Raw genomic sequence first — 12,111 nt, forward strand, 5'->3', positions numbered from 1 at the left:
ATGGTTTGTATATATTTTCTCCCAATCCAAAGCATTTTTTTCATTATTTTCCCTTTTCAGAGTAAAAGTTTACCATGACATAGTTCCATCTTTTTATTGGCTGTGTTTGTGTCAGATTAAAAACTAATTGGTAATACCAATGTCAAGGGATTACTCTGTATATTTTACTTTAGGAATTTAATACTTTTAGGCCTTATAGTTAAGTCTTTAATACATTTTTATTTCATATTTATATAAGTATTAAACAGGGGTGCAATTTCATTCTTTTGCATATGAATATCCAGTTTTTGGATACCATTAATTGAAGAAAAATTACAAATGTCCAATAATACATGACTAGACACTCAGCATTATTATTCATAAAGAAAATATGTTTTATATGTATGTGTATGTAGTACATACATACACATAATCTATATGTGGATATGAATTATATGTAGCAGATTCAATTTAGTTTGAAGACAGTCACAATTTGGTTTAAACAAATTCAGTTCAAAGATCTCAATTGACTTTTTCAAAATGTTTTATTAGTGCACTATAATCATACATAATAGTGGTATTCATTTTTGCATTATCATACATGCAAGGAATATAATTTGCTCCATTTTAGCCCCCAGGACTTCTTCTTTCCCTCCACTTCTCACTCATCATAATTTCCTTCTATATTTCAGTGTTGTTCCTTCTATTTATTTATCCATTTTTTTAAATGGGTGTTTCATAGGTATTCATAAATGTGTAATTCCATCATTCCTCTCTTTTCCCATTTCTTCTCCTTCCCCTTCAGTCCTTCTTCTCCAATGATCTTCTACTTTCATGGGGATTTCCCTCTCACTTTTTCCCATTGTTCTGGTGTAGCTTTCACATATGAGAGAAAACATTTGACCCTTGACTTTCTGAGTCTGGTTTGCATCTCCAAAGTTTTCCAAATTGCTCCCTAAAACCATGTCCCAAATGCTCTGAACCTCTATTGTCAGGTTAGTCACGGCAACAACCCCACTTCTTGGTAACAATTTCTGTTAATTAGCTATGTATTACCATGACAAAAGTACCTGAAAAGAATCAGTTGAAGGAAGACATGTTCATTTTGAGATGACAGTTTCAGTGATTTGGCCCAGGTTCAGTGGGCTCCTTTGCTCTGGGCCTGAGGTTAGGGCATAATGGTAGAAGGAAGAGGTGGAGTGGCATAACATTACTCATGGTAGTCAGAAAGGAGAGAGAGAGAGAGAGAGAGAGAGAGAGAGAGAGAGAGAGAGAGAGAGAGAGAGAGAGAGAAAGAGAGATAGAGATAGAGAGAGAGAGAGAGATAGGAGAGAAGAGAGAGGGAGTAAAAGGGATCACTGGGAAAATGAAACCTTCCAGAGCACATCCCCAGTGACATATCTCTTCCACTCATCGCACCCCCTACAGTTAATACCCAGTGAGTTATTCACAGCAGTTGGATGGACTGATTAGATTTAAGCTTTCAAAATCCAATTATTTCAAATGTGAATATTGGTCTATAAACAGAAGTTTTTTGGGACACCTGATATCCAAGCTATAACAAAGCACACACACATTAATGGAATTTGGGTTAAGAAAAGGTAACCAGAATCTGGACATAAGCTAGGAATTGGAGGATTTATAATGGTTACAAACCAGTGTAACAGATAAGTATGTTAAATATTTGACCACAACTGACTTTAATTTTCTTACCTCATACTTTTTTTTAACCTATTTGATATTAGAAACCCTGTATTGAGGACAAGAAAAACCATCAGTTGAAAATATGATAGGGTCCAAGGAAACTGAGGAAACCAACATGAAGAGCATACAGATCAAACGATGAACCAAAGATATTTCAAAATTATTATTTATACTTAAGGTAATTTTATAAAATGAGGTCTGAAGAAAAAATTCTTTACATAGCATTAAAAAATATTGAAATCCTTTGGATAGACTAAAAGAGGTAAATTGTCTACCCAAAGTCTGTACAGCAGGGATCTGTTTTCAGCAAGTAAGCCTATTTACAAGTAAGAACCTCTTACTCTTGTAACATTGTCCTGTTTTGTTTTAAGAGAATATATAACTCCCATCCTTGCAGAGTTAGTCCATAAGGCTCAGTGACCCCACAGAAACATGAACCTATCTCTGCAAGAGAACTATTTACAATGCACTATACACATACATGGAACACCTGCCTCCCCTCACCCCACAAATTGAGAACTGGCTGTGGCTCATTTAATTTTATATCTAGAATGGCACTTATTAGGGTCTCAAGATTTTGCTTTGCATGAATGTTTAAATGAAAATGATTTTATAATATCACCACAGTTTGCATTTTAAACATTCCCACCATTACCCATCTCCAAATTAAAAACACCAAAATACTACCAAATTTACTGTGGTTGTTACAATATAGTGCTTCTGGACTTTTTAATGTAAGCAAACATTGTTGATTTACTAATTTTCAAAGTAATGACACAAACTTTGCATTCTCCTTGAAATGAAAACTTGCTTGGAAGATACATCATCCTGTTCCTCTTTTTCAAAAGTGCATCTCGTAGGGTTAGCAGTTTTTCTCGGAAGGAACACATTTTTTTGACCAGATATTCTGGCTATACTGCATCATCATAAAGTTCTGCTTTTTCTTCTCTTTATTTGTGGAACTAGAAAATGGATTCATATTTGGTTTTCTTGCTCACAAATTCTTTTTGATCTGTCTTTCCAGACAGCAGTTGCTAGTCTTGTTTCCTTGTCAGACTTTGGCTTTCCATGAAGGTGTGGTCGAAGAGAAAGTAATTCAACCCAGGGCTGCTCATCACTGTCTACTTCAATGTACTTTCTCTTTTGGGAAGCATCACGTTCTTTCCTCATTTGGGCCATGTGGATTTTCTGGAAGTTTTCCTGAGCTAAAACTGGACTAGGGCTGATTGCTTCAGGTTTGGCTTTCCACTCCTCAATGGGCATACTGTTCACCTTCTTGGAAATTTCTTGCTCTTCATCAGAAGAGTGGTGCACATCAACCCATTCACATTCAGCATCCTCCCCCTCAATAAGACCGGTACTTTCCCATCCATCTTCATCATTTTCAGTTTTCTTTTCTTTCTCAATTTCTAGAACCTGTGCTCCTGGTATATAATACTTAGCATCCAATTTGCCATATTCTTGTACTCTTGCTTCAAAAGAGGCTTCTGTAGGTTTACCTCGGAATTTCTTCTGCAACATCTGAGGGTTCAGTGTTTGGAAGAACTGAATCAGAGTTCTATCATACATCATTACATTCTTACTTTTGAGTGTCTTGTATTGAGCCAGGTCTTGGAGGAGTTCTTTAGTCATGGCAAGAAGACATCGAACTGTTAGGACATCAAGTTATTATCTCTTTTATAACATTGATTCCTACTGTCATGACTTCCCCAGAATTCTTGTCAGTAACAAAATTGTTGGCGATGGTCATGAGCAATGATTGAATGATCTCTGGGGGTCCTAGGTGATGAGAGGCTGGGCATCAAACAGAAGAATCTTTGGTACCTCTCTTTGGTGGGGTTGCAGAAACCTCTGCATGAATGGACAAAAGTTGAAGAGAAAAAGCTCATGAATTCCCCCAATCTGGAGATGAGAATCATGAGCATCATCTTCACTTCAAACCTTTCCTTAGAGTTCTCTAACTGCTTTAGTAGTTTTTTTCTGCAAAATCTTTGGGGATTGTGAATCAAGTGAATGACTGAAAAGTTAAACACCTCTGACTTTTTTTTTTTTCTTCTTTTGTTTCTTGAGAACTTTCATTGCCTTTTCCAAACTTTTCTTGTTTTTGGAGCTCTTCTTCCCTGTAGCATACTGCACTAGCAGGTCTCTTGCTGTGGGAACTTCACCTTCAGATTCTGAGTCACTATCCTGTTTCTCATCTTCATCTTTCTCAAGGAAGAATTTCAAAGCAACAACTATTATCTTGGTGACCTTAGAGAAACATGCAGTTGTGATAACATTAAGAGTTTTGGCATCATTCTAGATGGTCCTTCTGTAGAGTTCTATCATCACGTCCAAAGATAACTTGGCTCCAGTTGCATTGCTATCTCTTAACATGGTATACATAAAATTCTGCAAAACTATATTCACTGTATTGTTCTTGTGTTTTTCATTTATATTCCTGATATCAGTTACAATATGTGTGTATAAAGTCTTTTGCAGAAGCTTACCATGGCAACAAAAAGTTCAAAGAATAGCTCTAGTAAACTTGATGGATTGATGAGATTCTTATTTCTTATTAAAGCTTTGCAAAATGTCATTCAAAACTCTGGATCCAAGACACTATGGTTATGAGAGACAAGATCTTTCAGTTCTTGAGGAAAGTTACTCAGGTGTTCTGGGTAGCAGTGACCAATCTATGCCATAAACATCACCAACTCTGCCAGTTCTTTGCTGGGTTTATTTGGTTGTAACTTGAAAATCTCCACATTGGATTTATAGTGATTACACTCCCGTAGAAACTCCTCAATGTAGGACAGTGGGTCCCGCTTGATCAGATTCTACAACTGTGGCAGGTTGTTGGGGAGCTTGTCATTGTTTCTGCTGGACATGTTGGCTGTAGAGTGGCTTCTCTGGCAGTGGCTCATGTAGTGGCCATCAGTCAGTCAGTCTCAACTGGGGCCTGGACTCGTGCTCCAAGTATCTAACCTCATACTTTAATGATATTTTTGAATGACCACTGTCTTACCAGCTTCCCACCCTAGGATTTGTTATTGGCTTACCAACCTTAAGGGGAATAATTAACTAATGATCATTCTCATTGGTTTCAAATATACTGGTGTAAACATTACTAGTGATTCTGTGCAACAAATTCAGAATTCTAGATTCCATGGACCCATAGGTCTGAATCAGCTTTTACCCTTTATGTGAATTTACATAAAGACTGTGGAGCTTTAGGTAATTTTTTTTTAGGTTAAACTGTATTTGTTTCATTGGTAAGAGAAATCTCTTGAAACAGGATTATTCTTATGAAAATGGCATCCTTTGGGGAAATATTTTACTTTCAGAAGCAACAGTTGCACAAATGGAACACTGGACTGAATTGTAAAATGTGGGCTTTAGTTGAGCTCACACTTTTCTACACACAGCCATGACACAGGGTTAGGACTTCCTCCACCTTTCCTAGGAATTGCTAAGCAAAATCCAGTTGAAAATGTTAGTGCTTCCCAAACAAAGACACTTAAGGTAAGCCAGGATAGCATTTCATCATCCCTATGAAGTTGCATATTTTATGACATCCTCCAAACAAAGGACTAGTTCCAGCATTCCTTTTTCAAAATTTATTTTATACCTATTGTACCATGTCTTAAACACTGACATGTAACTATCTAATAAGATAAAGACAAAAAGTGAATCATTATAAACAAAATACAATATCACTAAGCATCTTTAAATATTATTGCACTCTAATTTCCATAAATTGACAAACATTCATGAAGACTAGAATTCTGTAGACTAGAATTAACAGAAAAATAACATCTTTAAGCAGATATGGGGGGGTTTCAAGATGGCGGACTAGAGGGTGGCTGCATTTCATGTTGCTCCAGGACTCATTCAAAAGAGGAGATAGTGAGAGACTTGGGACAAACTCAAAGCCACCGGGTGAGTCTCTCCCGTTGGGGAGGCATCCCGATGGGGCGGTAGTCCCGGAATGCAGGGAACTTTGTGAAGTAGAGTTGCCTGGCAAGACACCCCTTCCCCCGCTGGAGCATTGAACACGGACAACTGGGAGCTTTGCAGAGGAAGCCGCTCAGCACAGCGCTTGGTTTCAGAGCAACCTGCCGGGCTTTGGCAGCTGCCCAGAGGAGGGGCCACATAGGCAGGTGATTAGGTGCAGAGCAGGGTCCCAGGACCTAGGTGGCTTCTCTGTGGAAGAGCTGCAGAGACAAGCTGAGGGGCGAAGGTTCCAGGGCTGCGGGCAGATTCTCTGAGGAGAGGCAGCCTAAGGAAACTCATCTGTGAAGGGTGAGGCTCCCAGGCCCAGGAGGTAGGTCCGGGCTCCTGGGAACATTGCAGAGGAAGACTGCCCAGCCCAGGCAGCAAGATACCCCTTCCCCTGCTGGAGCAGTGAATATGGACAACTGGGAGCTTTGTACAGGAGGCCGCTCAGCACAACACTTGGTTTCAGAGCAACCCGCCGGGGCTCCGTCGGTTGCCCAGAGGAAGAGCTGGGCGGTGAGCTGTTTGGACTCAGAGCAACCTCCTGCACAATGGGGGGGGGAGGGGAGGGCTGCCCTGAGGAGGAGGAGGTGCGCAGTGAGTTGCTTGGTCTCCAAGTGACCACAGAGAACACCGGGTGTCTGCTTGGAGGAAGAGGCCTGCGGCGGGTCGCTGGGGCTCGGAGCATCTGTATGAGGCTCCAGGTGGCTGCTCAGAGGAGGGGCCGTATAACCAGGCGATTAGGTGCAAAGCACGGTCCGGTGAACTAGGCAGCTTCTTGGTGGAAGAACTGCAGAGAGACAAGCTGAGGGGCAGAGCAAAGGTTCCAGTACTGCGGGCAGCTTCTCTGAGGAGGGGCAGCCTAAGGAGACTCGTCTGCAAAAGACAAGGCTCCAAGGCCCAGGAGGTAGGTCCGGGCCCCTGGGAACATTGCCTGGGAAGGTTGCCCTGCCCAGGCGGTAGTTGTGGATTGAGGGGAACCTCCAGGAGGGAAACTGAGCAGCGAGAACTCCCCACCAGGTGAGTCTTCCCCGCCGGGTGAGGTTTTCCCACAAGTATGGTAAAACCAGAGACACAGGCACAAACAGGCCTTTCCTCAGCCCGCAGCCTAATTCCCCTTTGGTAGACCATTGGTCAACAAGTGGAGGCACCTCTGCCCACTAGCAGGGAATATACCCCACCTGAAGGCCACCACCCCTAGAGAGGCAGCTTCCTTGGGGAGCACCGCATTATCAACTTCCTCCAAGACTTCAGGCTACTGAAGGATAAGAGGGGGTATATTAGAAATCTTCAGGGACATTATAAGTCAATAGAGGAAATCTGCAACATCTCAGCAGTCCACTGATACCTGAACAATATGAGAAAACAAGGGAAGAAAATGCCTCAAACAAATCTAGATGTTACATCAATATAATCCAATGACAGTATGGCAGAAGAAATGTCAGAAAGGGAGTTCAGAATGTACATAATTAACATGATAAGAGAAGCAAACAATGAAATGAAAGAGCAAATGCAGGCATTGAATGATTGCACCAATCGACAGTTAAAAGAGCGAATAAGGGAGCAAAAGATCATTTCAATAAAGAGTTAGAGATATTGAAAAAAAAACCAAACAGAAATCCTTGAAATGAAGGAAACAATAAACCAAATTAAGAACTCCATAGAAAGCACAACCAATAGGATAGAACACCTGGAAGACAGAACCTCAGATATTGAAGACAAAATATTTAACCTTGAAAACAAAGTTGAACAAACAGAGAAGATGGTAAGAAATCATGAACAGAATCTCCAAGAACTATGGGATATCATGAAAAGGCCAAATTTAAGAATTATTGGGACTGAGGAAGGCTTAGAGAAATAAACCAAAGGAATGAACAATCTATTGAATGAAATAATTTCAGAAAATTTCCCAAATCTGAAGAATGAAATGGAAAATCAAGTTCAAGAGGCTTATAGGACTCCAAATACACAAAATTACAACAGACCCACACCAAGACACATTATAAAGAAAATACCTAACATACAAAATAAAGACAGAATTTTAAAGGCTGTGAGAGGAAAGAAACAATTACATTCAGGGGGAAACCAATATGGATATCAGCAGATTTTTCAATCCAGACCTTAAAAGCTAGAAGGGCCTGGAACAACATTTTTCAAGCCCTGAAAGAAAATGGATGCCAACCAAGAAACTTATACCCAGCAAAACTTACCTTCAGATTTGATGATGAAATAAAATCCTTCCATGATAAACAAAAGTTAAAAGAATTTACAAAAAGAAAGCCAGTATTACAGAACATTCTCAGCAAAATATTCCATGAGGAAGAGATGAAAAACAAAGAAGCAAATCAGCAAAGGGAGGAGCTATTCTAAAGGAATTCTCAAAAACAGAGGAACCAAGTTGTGTCAAAAATAAATAAATAAATAAATATAATGAGTCAAATGACCAGGAATACAAATCATATGTCAATAATAACCCTGAATATTAATGGCCTGAATTCATCAATCAAAAGACATAGACTGGCAGATTGGATCAAAAAGAAAGATTCAACAATTTGTTGCCTACAAGAACTCATCTCATAGAAAGAGATATCCATAGACTAAAGGTGAAAGGATGGAACAAAACATACCATGCACATGGATTCAGCAAAAAAGTTGGGGTATCCATCCTCATTTCAGATAATGTGGACTTTAAGCCAAAGTTAGTCAGAAGGGATAAAGAAGGACATTTCATACTGCTTAAGGGAACCATAAATCAGCAAGACATAACAATCATAATTATCTATGCCCCAAACAGTGGCTCATCCATGTATGTCAAGCAAATCCTTCTCAATCTCAGAAACCAAATAGATCATAATACAATAATACTAGGTGATTTTAGTACACCTCTCTCACCACTGGACAGATCTTCTAAACAAAAATTGAACAAAGAAACCATAGAACTCAATAACACAATCAATAATTTAGACTTAACAGACATTTATAGAATACACCATCCAGCGAAGAGTGAATACACTTTCTTCTCAGCATCACATGGATCCTTCTCTAAAATAGACCATATGTTATGCCACAAAGATAATGTTAGCAAATACAAGAAGATAGAGACACTTCCTTGTATTCTATCAGATCATAATGGATTGAAATTAGAAATAAATGAAAGAGTAGAAAACAGAAATTACGCCAACACCTGGAGATTAAACAATATGCTATTATATGATGAATGGATAGCAGAAATATTAGGAAGGAAATTAAAAAACTCTTAGAGGTAAATGAGAACAAAGAAACATCATATCAAAATCTCTGGGACACTATGAAAGCAGTACTTAGAGGAAAATTTATTTCATGGAGCGCATTTAATAAAAGAAGTAAAACTCAGCAAATAAATGACCTAACACTACAGCTCAAAGCCCTACAGAAAGAAGAACAGACCAACACCAAAAGTAATAGAAGAGAGGAAATAGTTAAACTCAGAGCTGAAATCAATGAAATTGAAACAAAAGAAACAATACAAAAAATTGACAAAACAAATAGTTGGTTCTTCAAAAAAATAAACAAAATCGATAAACCCTTGGCCACACTAACAAAGAGAAGACGAGAGAAAACCCAAATCACTAAAATTCGTAATGAACAAGGAAATATCACAACAGAAATGATTGAAATACAAAACATAATTAGAAGCTATTTTGAAAATCTATACTCCAACAAAATAGAAAATTTTGAAGATATCAACAAGTTTCTAGAGACCTATGAATTGCCTAAACTAAACGAGGAGGACATACACAATTTAAATAGACCAATTTCAAGTAATGAAATAGAAGAAGTCATCAAAAGCCTACCAACAAAGAAAAGTCCAGGACCAGATGGGTTCTCAGCTGAGTTCTACAAAACATTTAAAGCAGAGCCCATTCCAATACTTTTCAAAGTATTCCATGAAATAGAAGAGGAGGGAACTCTCCCAAACTCAATCTATGAATCCAATATCACCCTGATACCTAAACTAGACAGAGACACATCGAGGAAAGAAAATTTTAGACCAATATCCTTAATGAACATCGACGCAAAAATTCTCAACAAAATTTTAGCAAATCGCATACAAAAACATATTAAAAAGATAGTGCACCACGATCAAGTGGGTTTACCGCAGGGATGCAAGGTTGGTTCAACATAAGGAAATCAATAAATGTCATTCACCATATCAACAGACTTAAAGTAAAGAGTCACATGATTATTTAAATAGATGCAGAAAAAGCATTTGATAAAATACAGCACCCCTTCATGCTCAAAACACTAGAAAAAATAGGGATAATGGGAACATTCCTTAACATTGTAAAGGCCATCTATGCTAAACCCATGGCCAATATCATTCTAAATGGTGAAAAACTGAAAGTATTCCCCCTAAAATCTGGAACAAGGCAGGGATGTCCTCTTTCACCACTCCTATTCAATGTCGTCCTTGAAACTCTAGCCAGAGCAATTTTACAGACCAAAGAAATTAACGGGATATGAATAGAAAAAGAAGAACTCAAAGTATCCCTATTTGCTGATGATATGATTATATACTTAGAGGAACCAGGAAATTCCACCAGAAAACTTTTAGAACTCATAAGTGAATTCAGTAAAGTAGCAGGATATAAGATCAGTGCTCATAAATCTAATGCATTTTTATACATAAGTGATGAATCTTCAGAAAGAGAATCCTGGAAAACTACCCCATTCACAATAGCTTTGAAAAAAATAAAATACTTGGGAATCAATCTCACAAAAGAGGTGAAAGACCTCTACAATGAGAACTACAGAACACTACAGAAAGAAATTAAAGAAAACCTTAGAAGATGGAAAGATCTCCCATGTTCTTGGATAGGCAGAATTAATATTGTCAAAATGGCCATACTACCAAAAGTGCTATACAGATTCAATGCAATTCCAATTAAAATCCCAATGATGTACCCTACAGAAATAGAACAAGCAATCATGAAATTCATCTGGAAGAATAAGAAACCCAGAATAGCTAAAGCAATCCTTCGCAGGAAAAATGAAGCTCGGGGTACTGCAATACCAGAACTTCAACTATACTACAAAACAATAGTAACAAAAACGGCATGGTATTGGTAGAAAAATAGACAGGTAGATCAATGGTACAGAATAGAGAACATGGACACAAACCCAAATAAATACAATTTTCTCATACTAGACAAAGGTTCCAACAATATGCAATGGAGAAAAGATAGCCTCTTCAACAAATGGTGCTGGGAAAATTGGAAATCCATATGGAACAGAATGAAACTAAAACCATATCTCTCACCATGCATGAAACTAAACCCAAAATGGATTAAGGATCTTGGAATCAGACCAGAGACCCTGCATCTTATAGAAGAAAAAGTAGGTCCAGAGCTTCAACATGTTGGCTTAGGACCAGACTTCCTCAACAGGACTCCCATAGCACAAGAAATAAAAGCAAGAATAATAACTGGGATAGATTCAAACTAAAAAGCTTTCTCTCAGCAAAGGAAACTATCAGCAATGTGAAGAAAGAGCCTACAGAGTGGGAGAAAATCTTTGCCAATCATACTTCAGATAGAGCACTAATTTCCAGAATCTATAAAGAACTCAAAAAACTCGGATCCAAGATGGCGGCCTAGAGGGAGACTGCACCCCCTGTCGCTCCAGAACCCAGGAGTTAAGAAGGGGAGGCATTGAGAGACTGGGACTGAAATAGAGCCACGGGTGAGTCTGCCCACTGGGTAAAGCTCGGCCCGGGGGGGCAGGCCCAGATAGAGGTGGCTTATCGGAGCTGGGCAGGGCAGCTAGAGTCATCCACAGGCAGCCCTGCGCACTCCGGCGGTGGGCCCCGCCCACACAGCCAGCTTCTCCAGGTTCTCGGAACGGAACTGGCCCGCTGGTGAGAGCCTTTTCTGACCAGAACAAGCTCCGAGTCCCGGAGCCAGTGCAACTCAGCGTACTCTGGCACGCAAGCAGATTCAGGGTCCAGACAGGGCAGCCAGAGACTTCCCAAGTAGTCTGGACCCCTGCGGTGGGAGGTGCCGTTCAAGGCTAGCCTCTCGGAGCTGACCGCCCAGTGAGAGACTTTCTACATAGAACCAGCCACAAGCCCCCGAACCAACGGAGAGCCTCGATCCGCAAACAGCCTCTGGGATCAGGGCAGGGCAGCCAGACACCTCTTCAGGCGGCTCTGCCCACTCCGGCTGCAGGCTCTCTTCTCGGGGCGATCCAAGATGGCGGCCTAGAGGGAGACTGCACCCCCTGTCCCTCCAGAACCCAGGAGTTAAGAAGGGGAGGCATTGAGAGACTGGGACTGAAATAGAGCCACAGGTGAGTCTGCCCACTGGGTAAAGCTCGGCCCGGGTGGTAGGCCCAGATAGAGGTGGCTTATCGGAGCCAGGCAGGGCAGCTAGAGTCTTCCCAAGGTAGCCTTCCACACTCCGGCAGTGAGCT

The 12,111-nt window shown here is 40.0% G+C and overlaps 1 pseudogene; it reads right to left on the bottom strand.

Annotated features, from left to right (window-relative positions):
- Positions 1-2,387: 2,387 nt before the first annotated feature.
- LOC124993691 (protein SDA1 homolog) lies at positions 2,388-4,553 on the bottom strand (annotated as a pseudogene).
- Positions 4,554-12,111: the final 7,558 nt, after the last annotated feature.

The sequence above is a fragment of the Sciurus carolinensis genome, chromosome 9, assembly GCF_902686445.1.
Source record: "Sciurus carolinensis chromosome 9, mSciCar1.2, whole genome shotgun sequence".
Lineage (NCBI taxonomy): Eukaryota > Metazoa > Chordata > Mammalia > Rodentia > Sciuridae > Sciurus > Sciurus carolinensis.